At 39.7% G+C, this 16,791-nt stretch overlaps 11 non-coding genes across 11 annotated transcripts; all 11 read left to right on the top strand.

Moving 5' to 3' along the window:
- The first annotated feature begins 25 nt into the window (after positions 1 to 25).
- Positions 26 to 97, top strand: TRNAT-CGU (transfer RNA threonine (anticodon CGU)). The gene has a single exon. It is a non-coding gene; the product is annotated as a tRNA-Thr (tRNA).
- A 1,223-nt stretch (positions 98 to 1,320) lies between these two features.
- On the top strand, positions 1,321 to 1,392 carry TRNAT-CGU (transfer RNA threonine (anticodon CGU)). The gene has a single exon. It is a non-coding gene; the product is annotated as a tRNA-Thr (tRNA).
- Positions 1,393 to 2,615: 1,223 nt separating this feature from the next.
- TRNAT-CGU (transfer RNA threonine (anticodon CGU)) lies at positions 2,616 to 2,687 on the top strand. The gene has a single exon. It is a non-coding gene; the product is annotated as a tRNA-Thr (tRNA).
- A 1,223-nt stretch (positions 2,688 to 3,910) lies between these two features.
- Positions 3,911 to 3,982, top strand: TRNAT-CGU (transfer RNA threonine (anticodon CGU)). The gene has a single exon. It is a non-coding gene; the product is annotated as a tRNA-Thr (tRNA).
- Positions 3,983 to 5,205: 1,223 nt separating this feature from the next.
- On the top strand, positions 5,206 to 5,277 carry TRNAT-CGU (transfer RNA threonine (anticodon CGU)). The gene has a single exon. It is a non-coding gene; the product is annotated as a tRNA-Thr (tRNA).
- Positions 5,278 to 6,500: 1,223 nt separating this feature from the next.
- TRNAT-CGU (transfer RNA threonine (anticodon CGU)) lies at positions 6,501 to 6,572 on the top strand. Its single transcript has one exon. It is a non-coding gene; the product is annotated as a tRNA-Thr (tRNA).
- A 3,316-nt stretch (positions 6,573 to 9,888) lies between these two features.
- TRNAT-CGU (transfer RNA threonine (anticodon CGU)) lies at positions 9,889 to 9,960 on the top strand. Its single transcript has one exon. It is a non-coding gene; the product is annotated as a tRNA-Thr (tRNA).
- A 1,219-nt stretch (positions 9,961 to 11,179) lies between these two features.
- Positions 11,180 to 11,251, top strand: TRNAT-CGU (transfer RNA threonine (anticodon CGU)). The gene has a single exon. It is a non-coding gene; the product is annotated as a tRNA-Thr (tRNA).
- Positions 11,252 to 12,474: 1,223 nt separating this feature from the next.
- TRNAT-CGU (transfer RNA threonine (anticodon CGU)) lies at positions 12,475 to 12,546 on the top strand. The gene has a single exon. It is a non-coding gene; the product is annotated as a tRNA-Thr (tRNA).
- Positions 12,547 to 13,769: 1,223 nt separating this feature from the next.
- Positions 13,770 to 13,841, top strand: TRNAT-CGU (transfer RNA threonine (anticodon CGU)). Its single transcript has one exon. It is a non-coding gene; the product is annotated as a tRNA-Thr (tRNA).
- A 1,224-nt stretch (positions 13,842 to 15,065) lies between these two features.
- TRNAT-CGU (transfer RNA threonine (anticodon CGU)) lies at positions 15,066 to 15,137 on the top strand. Its single transcript has one exon. It is a non-coding gene; the product is annotated as a tRNA-Thr (tRNA).
- Positions 15,138 to 16,791: the final 1,654 nt, after the last annotated feature.

Raw genomic sequence — 16,791 nt, 5'->3', positions numbered from 1 at the left:
AAGAAGCCGTCTTTCTCCAACAGAGGGCGCAGTGGCCAAGTGGTAAGGCGTTGGTCTCGTAAACCAAAGATCATGGGTTCAATCCCCATCTGTGCCTAATACTCTCTCAAATTAATGTATTGAGTGTGATAATAATTGGCAATAAGCTGGTGAACCATATTAACCTCATTTATGAAGGCATGTATCTCATCTGGGTGTAAGGAAGAAAACATGTACCATTCACCAGGGTAAGAGAAGGTTATTGTCCTCATCAGGGTTCACCATCCACTTCCTGGATTAATGTTGGCTCAGAGATAACACAATCATGGAAAAACTGTTGCTTGTGCATTTCTTTGTTATGATAACAAAAGTAGAATTCAGTCTCCCCCCTCCTGCAACTTCTCACCAAGTTTTTCGTGAGAATGTACAGTCTAATCACTGGGCAAGAGGAGAAGGGAAAAGTTTCCTCCTGCCTGCAGCAGACATGACATGATCACAGCCTAGACAAAGTTACCAACTAAAGCTCATGGATGGATTATAAGTATGAAACCAGGAGCAATCCCTGTGCTAGAAGTGGAGACTTACATTACAAACGTTGGAACACCTCAGACGAAGATCCACTTTTGAAACACTGCATATACTCTTGAGCTTGGCATCATACTACAAGATTTAAGAGACTGAAGACGGCATAGAAGTATACAACTGGCCAGCAGCAGGAGCATTTCAATGAGCAAGACTGGGCCAAAATTTACTATAGACAAGAGCACATGCTGGGGGCTTCACTACATGAATTAAGATACAGAAGTGCTTGAACATCAGCTGGACAATTTTAATGAGGGATAAGGTCTAACCAGTGTAAGCCCAACTTTTATTTTATCAAGGTGGAGAGGGGGTGCAGGTAATGTGAGTGATATAATGTGATGTGGTTTTGGTATACACTGACCTTGCACTTAGGATTATTTTGAGCATCTCAAAATTCAAAAAATGTCCTGTCAACACTAAATAAAACAAAAAATAGGACACCATCAGCAACAAACCCTCACCTGGGTAGATTATTTATCAGAGACATTTTATAAAACTTCTATATTGAATAAGTGAAACCATATTCTACATAACTGAACTTGTGCTTTATTTAACTGCAAAACACCAAACAAAGCATAACCCCTGCCACCCTACATTTTTTATCCCTTCATGTCAAAGAATGATAATAACTATGTTGGATATAATCAAACAATAGATTGAAGATTTGCATTGTATTGTCATATGTACAAAGTACTAATACTAAATAAAGCTTGAGTTCATTTTTCGAATTTAACAAGAAGCCGTCTTTCTCCAACAGAGGGCGCAGTGGCCAAGTGGTAAGGCGTTGGTCTCGTAAACCAAAGATCATGGGTTCAATCCCCATCTGTGCCTAATACTCTCTCAAATTAATGTATTGAGTGTGATAATAATTGACAATAAGCTAGTGAACCATATTAACCTCATTTATGAAGGCATGTTTCTCATCTGGGTGTAAGGAAGAAAACATGTACCATTCACCAGGGTAAGAGAAGGTTATTGTCCTCATCCGAGTTCACCATCCACTTGCTGGATTAATGTTGGCTCAGAGATAACACAATCATGGAAAAACTGTTGCTTGTGCATTTCTTTGTTATGATAACAAAAGTAGAATTCAGTCTCCCCCCTCCTGCAACTTCTCAGCAAGTTTTTCGTGAGAATGTACAGTCTAATCACTGGGCAAGAGGAGAAGGGAAAAGTTTCCTCCTGCCTGCAGCAGTCATGACATGATCACAGCCTAGACAAAGTTACCAACTAAAGCTCATGGATGGATTATAAGTATGAAACCAGGAGCAATCCTTGTGCTAGAAGTGGAGACTTACATTACAAACGTTGGAACACCTCAGACGAAGATCCACTTTTGAAACACTGCATATACTCTTGAGCTTGGCATCATACTACAAGATTTAAGAGACTGAAGACGGCATAGAAGTATACAACTGGCCAGCAGCAGGAGCATTTCAATGAGCAAGACTGGGCCAAAATTTACTAGAGACAAGAGCACATGCTGGGGGCTTCACTACAAGAATTAAGATACAGAAGTGCTTGAACATCAGCCGGACAATTTTAATGAGGGATAAGGCCTAACCAGTGTAAGCCCAACTTTTATTTTATCAAGGTGGAGAGGGGGTGCAGGTAATGTGAGTGATATAATGTGATGTGGTTTTGGTGCACACTGACCTTGCACTTAGGATTATTTTGAGCATCTCAAAATTCAAAAAATGTCCTGTCAACACTAAATAAAACAAAAAATAGGACACCATCAGCAACAAACCCTCACCTGGGTAGATTATTTATCAGAGACATTTTATAAAACTTCTACATTGAATAAGTGAAACCATATTCTACATAACTGAACTTGTGCTTTATTTAACTGCAAAACACCAAACAAAGCATAACCCCTGCCACCCTACATTTTTTATCCCTTCAAGTCAAAGAATGATAATAACTATGTTGGATATAATCAAACAATAGATTGAAGATTTGCATTGTATTGTCATATGTACAAAGTACTAATACTAAATAAAGCTTGAGTGCATTTTTCGAATTTAACAAGAAGCCGTCTTTGTCCAACAGAGGGTGCAGTGGCCAAGTGGTAAGGCGTTGGTCTCGTAAACCAAAGATCATGGGTTCAATCCCCATCTGTGCCTAATACTCTCTCAAATTAATGTATTGAGTGTGATAATAATTGGCAATAAGCTAGTGAACCATATTAACCTCATTTATGAAGGCATGTATCTCATCTGGGTGTAATGAAGAAAACATGTACCATTCACCAGGGTAAGAGAAGGTTATTGTCCTCATCCGGGTTCACCATCCACTTTCTGGATTAATGTTGGCTCAGAGATAACACAATCATGGAAAAACTGTTGCTTGTGCATTTCTTTGTTATGATAACAAAAGTAGAATTCAGTCTGCCCCCTCCTGCAACTTCTCACCAAGTTTTTCGTGAGAATGTACAGTCTAATCACTGGGCAAGAGGAGAAGGGAAAAGTTTCCTCCTGCCTGCAGCAGACATGACATGATCACAGCCTAGACAAAGTTACCAACTAAAGCTCATGGATGGATTATAAGTATGAAACCAGGAGCAATCCTTGTGCTAGAAGTGGAGACTTACATTACAAACGTTGGAACACCTCAGACGAAGATCCACTTTTGAAACACTGCATATACTCTTGAGCTTGGCATCATACTACAAGATTTAAGAGACTGAAGACGGCATAGAAGTATACAACTGGCCAGCAGCAGGAGCATTTCAATGAGCAAGACTGGGCCAAAATTTACTATAGACAAGAGCACATGCTGGGGGCTTCACTACAAGAATTAAGATACAGAAGTGCTTGAACATCAGCTGGACAATTTTAATGAGGGATAAGGCCTAACCAGTGTAAGCCCAACTTTTATTTTATCAAGGTGGAGAGGGGGTGCAGGGAATGTGAGTGATATAATGTGATGTGGTTTTGGTGCACACTGACCTTGCGCTTAGGATTATTTTGAGCATCTCAAAATTCAAAAAATGTCCTGTCAACACTAAATAAAACAAAAAATAGGACACCATCAGCAACAAACCCTCCCCTGGGTAGATTATTTATCAGAGACATTTTATAAAACTTCTATATTGAATAAGTGAAACCATATTCTACATAACTGAACTTGTGCTTTATTTAACTGCAAAACACCAAACAAAGCATAACCCCTGCCACCCTACATTTTTTATCCCTTCAAGTCAAAGAATGATAATAACTATGTTGGATATAATCAAACAATAGATTGAAGATTTGCATTGTATTGTCATATGTACAAAGTACTAATACTAAATAAAGCTTGAGTGCATTTTTCGAATTTAACAAGAAGCCGTCTTTCTCCAACAAAGGGCGCAGTGGCCAAGTGGTAAGGCGTTGGTCTCGTAAACCAAAGATCATGGGTTCAATCCCCATCTGTGCCTATTACTCTCTCAAATTAATGTATTGAGTATGATAATAATTGGCAATAAGATAGTGAACCATATTAACCTCATTTATGAAGGCATGTATCTCATCTGGGTGTAAGGAAGAAAACATGTACCATTCACCAGGGTAAGAGAAGGTTATTGTCCTCATCCGGCTTCACCATCCACTTCCTGGATTAATGTTGGCTCAGAGATAACACAATCATGGAAAAACTGTTGCTTGTGCATTTCTTTGTTATGATAACAAAAGTAGAATTCAGTCTGCCCCCTCCTGCAACTTCTCAACAAGTTTTTCATGAGAATGTACAGTCTAATCACTGGGCAAGAGGAGAAGGGAAAAGTTTCCTCCTGCCTGCAGCAGACATGACATGATCACAGCCTAGACAAAGTTAAAAACTAAAGCTCATGGATGGATTATAAGTATGAAACCAGGAGCAATCTCTGTGCTAGAAGTGGAGACTTACATTACAAACGTTGGAACACCTCAGACGAAGATCCACTTTTGAAACACTGCATATACTCTTGAGCTTGGCATCATACTACAAGATTTAAGAGACTGAAGATGGCACAGAAGTATACAACTGGCCAGCAGCAGGAGCATTTCAATGAGCAAGACTGGGCCAAAATTTACTAGAGACAAGAGCACATGCTGGGGGCTTCACTACAAGAATTTAGATACAGAAGTGCTTGAACATCAGCCGGACAATTTTAATGAGGGATAAGGCCTAACCAGTGTAAGCCCAACTTTTATTTTATCAAGGTGGAGAGGGGGTGCAGGTAATGTGAGTGATATAATGTGATGTGGTTTTGGTGCACACTGACCTTGCACTTAGGATTATTTTGAGCATCTCAAAATTCAAAAAATGTCCCGTCAACACTAAATAAAACAAAAAATAGGACACCATCAGCAACAAACCCTCACCTGGGTAGATTATTTATCAGAGACATTTTATAAAACTTCTATATTGAATAAGTGAAACCATATTCTACATAACTGAACTTGTGCTTTATTTAACTGCAAAACACCAAACAAAGCATAACCCCTGCCACCCTACATTTGTTATCCCTTCAAGTCAAAGAATGATAATAACTATGTTGGATATAATCAAACAATAGATTGAAGATTTGCATTGTATTGTCATATGTACAAAGTACTAATACTAAATAAAGCTTGAGTGCATTTTTCGAATTTAACAAGAAGCCATCTTTCTCCAACAGAGGGCGCAGTGGCCAAGTGGTAAGGCGTTGGTCTCGTAAACCAAAGATCATGGGTTCAATCCCCATCTGTGCCTAATACTCTCTCAAATTAATGTATTGAGTGTGATAATAATTGGCAATAAGCTAGTGAACCATATTAACCTCATTTATGAAGGCATGTATCTCATCTGGGTGTAATGAAGAAAACATGTACCGTTCACCAGGGTAAGAGAAGGTTATTGTCCTCATCCGATGTCACCATCCACTTCCTGGATTAATGTTGGCTCAGAGATAACACAATCATGGAAAAACTGTTGCTTGTGCATTTCTTTGTTATGATAACAAAAGTAGAATTCAGTCTGCCCCCTCCTGCAACTTCTCACCAAGTTTTTCGTGAGAATGTACAGTCTAATCACTGGTCAAGAGGAGAAGGGAAAAGTTTCCTCCTGCCTGCAGCAGACATGACATGATCACAGCCTAGACAAAGTTACCAACTAAAGCTCATGGATGGATTATAACTATGAAACCAGGAGCAATCTCTGTGCTAGAAGTGGAGACTTACATTACAGACGTTGGAACACCTCAGACGAAGATCCACTTTTGAAACACTGCATATACTCTTGAGCTTGGCATCATACTACAAGATTTAAGAGACTGAAGATGGCACAGAAGTATACAACTGGCCAGCAGCAGGAGCATTTCAATGAGCAAGACTCTGCCAAAATTTACTAGAGACCAGAGCACATGCTGGGGGCTTCACTACAAGAATTTAGATACAGAAGTGCTTGAACATCAGCCGAACAATTTTAATGAGGGATAAGGCCTAACCAGTGTAAGCCCAACTTTTATTTTATCAAGGTGGAGAGGGGGTGCAGGTAATGTGAGTGATATAATGTGATGTGGTTTTGGTGCACACTGACCTTGCACTTAGGATTATTTTGAGCATCTCAAAATTCAAAAAATGTCCTGTCAACACTAAATAAAACAAAAAATAGGACACCATCAGCAACAAACCCTCACCTGGGTAGATTATTTATCAGAGACATTTTATAAAACTTCTATATTGAATAAGTGAAACCATATTCTACATAACTGAACTTGTGCTTTATTTAACTGCAAAACACCAAACAAAGCATAACCCCTGCCACCCTACATTTGTTATCCCTTCAAGTCAAAGAATGATAATAACTATGTTGGATATAATCAAACAATAGATTGAAGATTTGCATTGTATTGTCATATGTACAAAGTACTAATACTAAATAAAGCTTGAGTGCATTTTTCGAATTTAACAAGAAGCCATCTTTCTCCAACAGAGGGCGCAGTGGCCAAGTGGTAAGGCGTTGGTCTCGTAAACCAAAGATCATGGGTTCAATCCCCATCTGTGTCTAATACTCTCTCAAATTAATGTATTGAGTGTGATAATAATTGGCAATAAGCTAGTGAACCATATTAACCTCATTTATGAAGGCATGTATCTCATCTGGGTGTAAGGAAGAAAACATGTACCATTCACCAGGGTAAGAGAAGGTTATTGTCCTCATCCGGGTTCACCATCCACTTCCTGAATTAATGTTGGCTCAGAGATAACACAATCATGGAAAAACTGTTGCTTGTGCATTTCTTTGTTATGATAACAAAAGTAGAATTCAGTCTGCCCCCTCCTGCAACTTCTCACCAAGTTTTTCATGAGAATGTACAGTCTAATCACTGGGCAAGAGGAGAAGGGAAAAGTTTCCTCCTGCCTGCAGCAGACATGACATGATCACAGCCTAGACAAAGTTAAAAACTAAAGCTCATTCAGCAAAGTATCATTTTATAAAGTAAACGAAGCCAAATCGCAAATCTTAAATTTGGGCCTTGATCCCTCCACCAGTTCCAAGCTACGAAACCTGTTTCCATATTCATGGGCGGATGGGAGCATCACTTATCTAGGGGTTCAATTAACCAATAACACGGCAGACCTCTTCTCCCACAACTTCATTCCCTTCCGCACTCAATTACAGAACGATCTTCGCAAACTGGCATCCTTTGAGCTGTCGTGGATGGGCCGCCTCGCAGCCTTCAAAATGCTTCATCTACCCCAAGTATTGTACCTATTCCGGACATTACCGATCACCATTCCCCACTCCTTTATTAAATCATTACAAGCTATGCTGTCAGCCTTTCTATGGCAAGGTAAAAAGGCAAGAAGTGCACACAAACTCCTTGTTAAACATCGCACGGCGGGAGGGGCAGGCTGCATTGACTTCCACGATTATTACATGGCAACTATCTTGACACAAATGCGAGAATGGATAGCCCCCTCTCAAACTACTCTTTGGGGACAGTTAGAAGCATCACTAACCCCGGGGAAAAACCTACACGTATGGTTGCTCTCCTCCAAGTGCCATCTCACCAAAAATCCACATTTCCCCCCCACTATGTTAGCCACCCTCAGGACATGGAACAGATTTCTACACCTCACCAACAATCATACTATCAGGGCCACGTTAAAAACTCCGCTACCCGTACTCCAAGAGAAAATAGACTTAGTGTCCTATGCATCTTGGCGAACCAAAGGGATATCACATATTGATGATCTTTTCGCATCGGGGCGACTAAAAGCATTCCCTGACCTGCAGAAAGAATACTATCTTCCAAACTCAGACCTCTACCTGTACTTCAGAACCAAGCATTACCTCCACACATCTCCAGACTGGCCATGCAAAATTCCCCACCCTGCGTGGCTTTTTCTTACGAACCCGGCTTGCAAACACAAAGGCATATCTCTATTCTACACTATACTCCAACAAAAACACACACTTGATAAATCAGCTCCTATGCTTAAATGGGAAAGAGATCTCAGCCTAACGTACACACCCGAACAATGGGCCAAAGCAATCAAATCCACTTACCAATACACCAGATGTGCCACATTATGGGAACTAATGATTAAAATCACTCAAAGATGGTACTTAACCCCAGACAAGATATCAAAGTTCTCTGATAAACACTCTACGGAGTGCTGGAGACAATGTGGGATTAAAGGGGATATACTCCATATTTTTTGGAGTTGCCCCAAACTGACTTCCTTTTGGGAGGCGACCTTTAAGTTAATATCTGACATATCCCAAATTGCAATTTCCCCTAGTCCTGACCTGGCTTTGCTCTCCCTGAGTCTTGACTTACTCCCTACAAAGATGAGACACTCTATCTCCCATATCTTGCTGGCAGCTAGACTGGGGATAACCAGACGGTGGAAAAACCCTTCTCCACCGACTTTAGCGGAAGTAATAAACACCACACATCTACATTACACATACGAAACGACGCTTGCACGCAGTAATCCCAAAAGGGATCAGGTGTTCCAAAACTGGACCCCCTGGTCGACGTGGATTGCACACACCAACATTCTACCGCTGGAAAACTGTTCTCACCCACCCTGAGGTCCTACTACACTGGGTTTAACAGACGTTGTTCTAGAGAATCTCTATTCCACATCCGTTACGCTATTGTACCCAGTTGTCGTACCTATGTTATGTTATTACCGTATTATGGTTTGTAAAGAATTTGATCTCGATACGAATGGGACCCTGAGCCGCTCCCTGGGGGCACTGCTCTCCTCCCGGACACAGAATTGATCCCGTAAGGGGTGTCTAGGTGGAGAGGGGTTCCCCACCAAATCGTGGGTCGCGCTCCATAGCTCTTCATTTAAAGAGGTGTTCGCACCAAAGGTCATCATCTGGCTGTTTACATAGTCTTATGTATAATGAGCATTCTGTTGTTAGTTACTCTGTTTGTTATATCTACAGTTGACATCTAAGACACTGTTCGTTCTATGATTTGTGTAATATGTGAAAACCTAATAAAAATCTACTTTAAAAAAAAAAAAAAAAAAAACTAAAGCTCATGGATGGATTATAAGTATGAAACCAGGAGCGATCTCTGTGCTAGAAGTGGAGACTTACATTACAAACGTTGGAACACCTCAGACGAAGATCCACTTTTGAAACACTGAATATACTCTTGAGCTTGGCATCATACTACAAGATTTAAGAGACTGAAGATGGCACAGAAGTATACAACTGGCCAGCAGCAGGAGCATTTCAATGAGCAAGACTGGGCCAAAATTTACTAGAGACAAGAGCACATGCTGGGGGCTTCACTACAAGAATTTAGATACAGAAGTGCTTGAACATCAGCCGGACAATTTTAACGAGGGATAAGGCCTAACCAGTGTAAGCCCAACTTTTATTTTATCAAGGTGGAGAGGGGGTGCAGGTAATGTGAGTGATATAATGGGATGTGGTTTTGGTGCACACTGACCTTGCACTTAGGATTATTTTGAGCATCTCAAAATTCAAAAAGTGTCCTGTCAACACTAAATAAAACAAAACATAGGACACCATCAGCAACAAACCCTCACCTGGGTAGATTATTTATCAGAGACATTTTATAAAACTTCTATATTGAATAAGTGAAACCATATTCTACATAACTGAACTTGTGCTTTATTTAACTGAAAAACAACAAACAAAGCATAACCCTTGCCACCCTACATTTTTTATCCCTTCAAGTCAAAGAATGATAATAACTATGTTGGATATAATCAAACAATAGATTGAAGATTTGCATTGTATTGTCATATGTACAAAGTACTAATACTAAATAAAGCTTGAGTGCATTTTTCGAATTTAACAAGAAGCCGTCTTTCTCCAACAGAGGGCGCAGTGGCCAAGTGGTAAGGCGTTGGTCTCGTAAACCAAAGATCATGGGTTCAATCCCCATCTGTGCCTAATACTCTCTCAAATTAATGTATTGAGTGTGATAATAATTGGCAATAAGCTAGTTAACCATATTAACCTCATTTATGAAGGCATGTATCTCATCTGGGTGTAATGAAGAAAACATGTACTGTTCACCAGGGTAAGAGAAGGTTATTGTCCTCATCCGATGTCACCATCCACTTCCTGGATTAATGTTGGCTCAGAGATAACACAATCATGGAAAAACTGTTGCTCATTTCTTGGTTATGATAACAAAAGTAGAATTCAGTCTGCCCCCTCCTGCAACTTCTCACCAAGTTTTTCGTGAGAATGTACAGTCTAATCACTGGGCAAGAGGAGAAGGGAAAAGTTTCCTCCTGCCTGCAGCAGACATGACATGATCACCGCCTAGACAAAGTTACCAACTAAAGCTCATGGATGGATTATAAGTATGAAACCAGGAGCAATCTCTGTGCTAGAAGTGGAGACTTACATTACAAACGTTGGAACACCTCAGACGAAGATCCACTTTTGAAACACTGCATATACTCTTGAGCTTGGCATCATACTACAAGATTTAAGAGACTGAAGATGGCACAGAAGTATACAACTGGCCAGCAGCAGGAGCATTTCAATGAGCAAGACTGGGCCAAAAGTTACTAGAGACAAGAGCACATGCTGGGGGCTTCACTACAAGAATTAAGATACAGAAGTGCTTGAACATCAGCCGGACAATTTTAATGAGGGATAAGGCCTAACCAGTGTAAGCCCAACTTTTATTTTATCAAGGTGGAGAGGGGGTGCAGGTAATGTGAGTGATATAATGTGATGTGGTTTTGGTGTACACTGACCTTGCACTTAGGATTTTTTTGAGCATCTCAAAATTCAAAAAATGTCCTGTCAACACTAAATAAAACAAAAAATAGGACACCATCAGCAACAAACCCTCACCTGGGTAGATTATTTATCAGAGACATTTTATAAAACTTCTATATTGAATAAGTGAAACCATATTCTACATAACTGAACTTGTGCTTTATTTAACTGCAAAACACCAAACAAAGCATAACCCCTGCCACCCTACATTTTTTATCCCTTCAAGTCAAAGAACGATAATAACTATGTTGGATATAATCAAACAATAGATTGAAGATTTGCATTGTATTGTCATATGTACAAAGTACTAATACTAAATAAAGCTTGAGTTCATTTTTCGAATTTAACAAGAAGCCGTCTTTCTCCAACAGAGGGCGCAGTGGCCAAGTGGTAAGGCGTTGGTCTCGTAAACCAAAGATCATGGGTTCAATCCCCATCTGTGCCTAATACTCTCTCATATTAATGTATTGAGTGTGATAATAATTGGCAATAAGCTAGTGAACCATATTAACCTCATTTATGAAGGCATGTATCTCATCTGGGTGTAATGAAGAAAACATGTACCATTCACCAGGGTAAGAGAAGGTTATTGTCCTCATCCGGGTTCACCATCCATTTGCTGGATTAATGTTGGCTCAGAGATAACACAATCATGGAAAAACTGTTGCTTGTGCATTTCTTTGTTATGATAACAAAAGTAGAATTCAGTCTGCCCCCTCCTGCAACTTCTCACCAAGTTTTTCGTGAGAATGTACAGTCTAATCACTGGGCAAGAGGAGAAGGGAAAAGTTTCCTCCTGCCTGCAGCAGACATGACATGATCACAGCCTAGACAAAGTTACCAACTAAAGCTCATGGATGGATTATAAGTATGAAACCAGGAGCAATCCTTGTGCTAGAAGTGGAGACTTACATTACAAACGTTGGAACACCTCAGACGAAGATCCACTTTTGAAACACTGTATATACTCTTGAGCTTGGCATCATACTACAAGATTTAAGAGACTGAAGACGGCATAGAAGTATACAACTGGCCAGCAGCAGGAGCATTTCAATGAGCAAGACTGGGCCAAAATTTACTATAGACAAGAGCACATGCTGGGGGCTTCACTACAAGAATTAAGATACAGAAGTGCTTGAACATCAGCTGGACAATTTTAATGAGGGATAAGGCCTAACCAGTGTAAGCCCAACTTTTATTTTATCAAGGTGTAGAGGGGGTGCAGGTAATGTGAGTGATATAATGTGATGTGGTTTTGGTGCACACTGACCTTGCACTTAGGATTATTTTGAGCATCTCAAAATTCAAAAAATGTCCTGTCAACACTAAATAAAACAAAAAATAGGACACCATCAGCAACAAACCCTCACCTGGGTAGATTATTTATCAGAGACATTTTATAAAACTTCTACATTGAATAAGTGAAACCATATTCTACATAACTGAACTTGTGCTTTATTTAACTGCAAAACACCAAACAAAGCATAACCCCTGCCACCCTACATTTTTTATCCCTTCAAGTCAAAGAATGATAATAACTATGTTGGATATAATCAAACAATAGATTGAAGATTTGCATTGTATTGTCATATGTACAAAGTACTAATACTAAATAAAGCTTGAGTGCATTTTTTGAATTTAACAAGAAGCCGTCTTTCTTCAACAGAGGGCGCAGTGGCCAAGTGGTAAGGCGTTGGTCTCGTAAACCAAAGATCATGGGTTCAATCCCCATCTGTGCCTAATACTCTCTCAAATTAATGTATTGAGTGTGATAATAATTGGCAATAAGCTAGTGAACCATATTAACCTCATTTATGAAAGCATGTATCTCATCTGGGTGTAAGGAAGAAAACATGTACCATTCACCAGGGTAAGAGAAGGTTATTGTCCTCATCCGGGTTCACCATCCACTTCCTGGATTAATGTTGGCTCAGAGATAACACAATCATGGAAAAACTGTTGCTTGTGCATTTCTTTGTTATGATAACCAAAGTAGAATTCAGTCTGCCCCCTCCTGCAACTTCTCACCAAGTTTTTCGTGAGAATGTACAATCTAATCACTGGGCAAGAGGAGAAGGGAAAAGTTTCCTCCTGCCTGCAGCAGACATGACATGATCACAGCCTAGACAAAGTTACCAACTAAAGCTCATGGATGGATTATAAGTATGAAACCAGGAGCAATCTCTGTGCTAGAAGTGGAGACTTACATTACAAACGTTGGAACACCTCAGACGAAGATCCACTTTTGAAACACTGCATATACTCTTGAGCTTGGCATCATACTACAAGATTTAAGAGACTGAAGATGGCACAGAAGTATACAACTGGCCAGCAGCAGGAGCATTTCAATGAGCAAGACTGGGCCAAAAGTTACTAGAGACAAGAGCACATGCTGGGGGCTTCACTACAAGAATTAAGATACAGAAGTGCTTGAACATCAGCCGGACAATTTTAATGAGGGATAAGGCCTAACCAGTGTAAGCCCAACTTTTATTTTATCAAGGTGGAGAGGGGGTGCAGGTAATGTGAGTGATATAATGTGATGTGGTTTTGGTGTACACTGACCTTGCACTTAGGATTTTTTTGAGCATCTCAAAATTCAAAAAATGTCCTGTCAACACTAAATAAAACAAAAAATAGGACACCTTCAGCAACAAACCCTCACCTTGGTAGATTATTTATCAGAGACATTTTATAAAACTTCTATATTGAATAAGTGAAACCATATTCTACATAACTGAACTTGTGCTTTATTTAACTGCAAAACACCAAACAAAGCATAACCCCTGCCACCCTAAATTTTTTATCCCTTCAAGTCAAAGAATGATAATAACTATGTTGGATATAATCAAACAATAGATTGAAGATTTGCATTGTATTGTCATATGTACAAAGTACTAATACTAAATAAAGCTTGAGTTCATTTTTCGAATTTAACAAGAAGCCGTCTTTCTCCAACAGAGGGCGCAGTGGCCAAGTGGTAAGGCATTGGTCTCGTAAACCAAAGATCATGGGTTCAATCCCCATCTGTGCCTAATACTCTCTCATATTAATGTATTGAGTGTGATAATAATTGGCAATAAGCTAGTGAACCATATTAACCTCATTTATGAAGGCATGTATCTCATCTGGGTGTAAGGAAGAAAACATGTACCATTCACCAGGGTAAGAGAAGGTTATTGTCCTCATCCGGGTTCACCATCCACTTGCTGGATTAATGTTGGCTCAGAGATAACACAATCATGGAAAAAACTGTTGCTTGTGCATTTCTTTGTTATGATAACAAAAGTAGAATTCAGTCTGCCCCCTCCTGCAACTTCTCACCAAGTTTTTCGTGAGAATGTACAGTCTAATCACTAGGCAAGAGGAGAAGGGAAAAGTTTCCTCCTGCCTGCAGCAGACATGACATGATCACAGCCTAGACAAAGTTACCAACTAAAGCTCATGGATGGATTATAAGTATGAAACCAGGAGCAATCCTTGTGCTAGAAGTGGAGACTTACATTACAAACGTTGGAACACCTCAGACGAAGATCCACTTTTGAAACACTGCATATACTCTTGAGCTTGGCATCATACTACAAGATTTAAGAGACTGAAGACGGCATAGAAGTATACAACTGGCCAGCAGCAGGAGCATTTCAATGAGCAAGACTGGGCCAAAATTTACTATAGACAAGAGCACATGCTGGGGGCTTCACTACAAGAATTAAGATACAGAAGTGCTTGAACATCAGCTGGACAATTTTAATGAGGGATAAGGCCTAACCAGTGTAAGCCCAACTTTTATTTTATCAAGGTGGAGAGGGGGTGCAGGTAATGTGAGTGATATAATGTGATGTGGTTTTGGTGCACACTGACCTTGCACTTAGGATTATTTTGAGCATCTCAAAATTCAAAAAATGTCCTGTCAACACTAAATAAAACAAAAAATAGGACACCATCAGCAACAAACCCTCACCTGGGTAGATTATTTATCAGAGACATTTTATAAAACTTCTACATTGAATAAGTGAAACCATATTCTACATAACTGAACTTGTGCTTTATTTAACTGCAAAACACCAAACAAAGCATAACCCCTGCCACCCTACATTTTTTATCCCTTCAAGTCAAAGAATGATAATAACTATGTTGGATATAATCAAACAATAGATTGAAGATTTGCATTGTATTGTCATATGTACAAAGTACTAATACTAAATAAAGCTTGAGTGCATTTTTCGAATTTAACAAGAAGCCGTCTTTCTCCAACAGAGGGCGCAGTGGCCAAGTGGTAAGGCGTTGGTCTCGTAAACCAAAGATCATGGGTTCAATCCCCATCTGTGCCTAATACTCTCTCATATTAATGTATTGAGTGTGATAATAATTGGCAATAAGCTAGTGAACCATATTAACCTCATTTATGAAGGCATGTTTCTCATCTGGGTGTAAGGAAGAAAACATGTACCATTCACCAGGATAAGAGAAGGTTATTGTCCTCATCCAGCTTCACCATCCACTTCCTGGATTAATGTTGGCTCAGAGATAACACAATCATGGAAAAACTCTTGCTTGTGCATTTCTTTGTTATGATAACAAAAGTAGAATTCAGTCTGCCCCCTCCTGCAACTTCTCACCAAGTTTTTCGTGAGAATGTACAGTCTAATCACTGGGCAAGAGGAGAAGGGAAAAGTTTCCTCCTGCCTGCAGCAGACATGACATGATCACAGCCTAGACAAAGTTACCAACTAAAGCTCATGGATGGATTATAAGTATGAAACCAGGAGCAATCCCTGTGCTAGAAGTGGAGACTTACATTACAAACGTTGGAACACCTCAGACGAAGATCCACTTTTGAAACACTGCATATACTCTTGAGCTTGGCATCATACTACAAGATTTAAGAGACTGAAGATGGCATAGAAGTATACAACTGGCCAGCAGCAGGAGCATTTCAATGAGCAAGACTGGGCCAAAATTTACTAGAGACAAGAGCACATGATGGGGGCTTCACTACAAGAATTAAGATACAGAAGTGCTTGAACATCAGCCGGACAATTTTAATGAGGGATAAGGCCTAACCAGTGTAAGCCCAACTTTTATTTTATCAAGGTGGAGAGGGGGTGCAGGTAATGTGAGTGATATAATGTGATGTGGTTTTGGTGCACACTGACCTTGCACTTAGGATTTTTTTGAGCATCTCAAAATTCTAAAAATGTCCTGTCAACACTAAATAAAACAAAAAATAGGACACCATCAGCAACAAACCCTCACCTGGGTAGATTATTTATTAGAGACATTTTATAAAACTTCTATATTGAATAAGTGAAACCATATTCTACATAACTGAACTTGTGCTTTATTTAACTGCAAAACACCAAACAAAGCATAACCCCTGCCACCCTACATTTTTTATCCCTTCAAGTCAAAGAATGATAATAACTATGTTGAATATAATCAAACAATAGATTGAAGATTTGCATTGCATTGTCATATGTACAAAGTACTAATACTAAATAAAGCTTGAGTGCATTTTTCGAATTTAACAAGAAGCCGTCTTTCTCCAACAGATGGTGCAGTGGCCAAGTGGTAAGGCGTTGCTCTCGTAAACCAAAGATCGTGGGTTCAATCCACATCTGTGCCTAATACTCTCTCAAATTATTGTATTGAGTGTGATAATAATTGGCAATAAGCTGGGGAACCATATTAACCTCATTTATGAAGGCATGTATCTCATCTGGGTGTAAGGAAGAAAACATGTACCATTCACCAGGGTAAGAGAAGGTTATTGTCCTCATCCGGCTTCACCATCCACTTCCTGGATTAATGTTGGCTCAGAGATAACACAATCATGGAAAAACTCTTGCTTGTGCATTTCTTTGTTATGATAACAAAAGTAGAATTCAGTCTGCCCCCTCCTGCAACTTCTCACCAAGTTTTTCGTGAGAATGTACAGTCTAATCACTGGGCAAGAGGAGAAGGGAAAAGTTTCCTCCTGCCTGC

The sequence above is a fragment of the Lithobates pipiens genome, unplaced genomic scaffold (assembly GCF_037356315.1).
Source record: "Lithobates pipiens isolate NorthernLeopardFrog02 unplaced genomic scaffold, aLitPip1_a1.2 Scaffold_13, whole genome shotgun sequence".
Taxonomy (NCBI): domain Eukaryota; kingdom Metazoa; phylum Chordata; class Amphibia; order Anura; family Ranidae; genus Lithobates; species Lithobates pipiens.
Note: the sequence above shows the minus strand (reverse complement) of the source record. Positions and strands in the feature narration are given on the sequence as shown.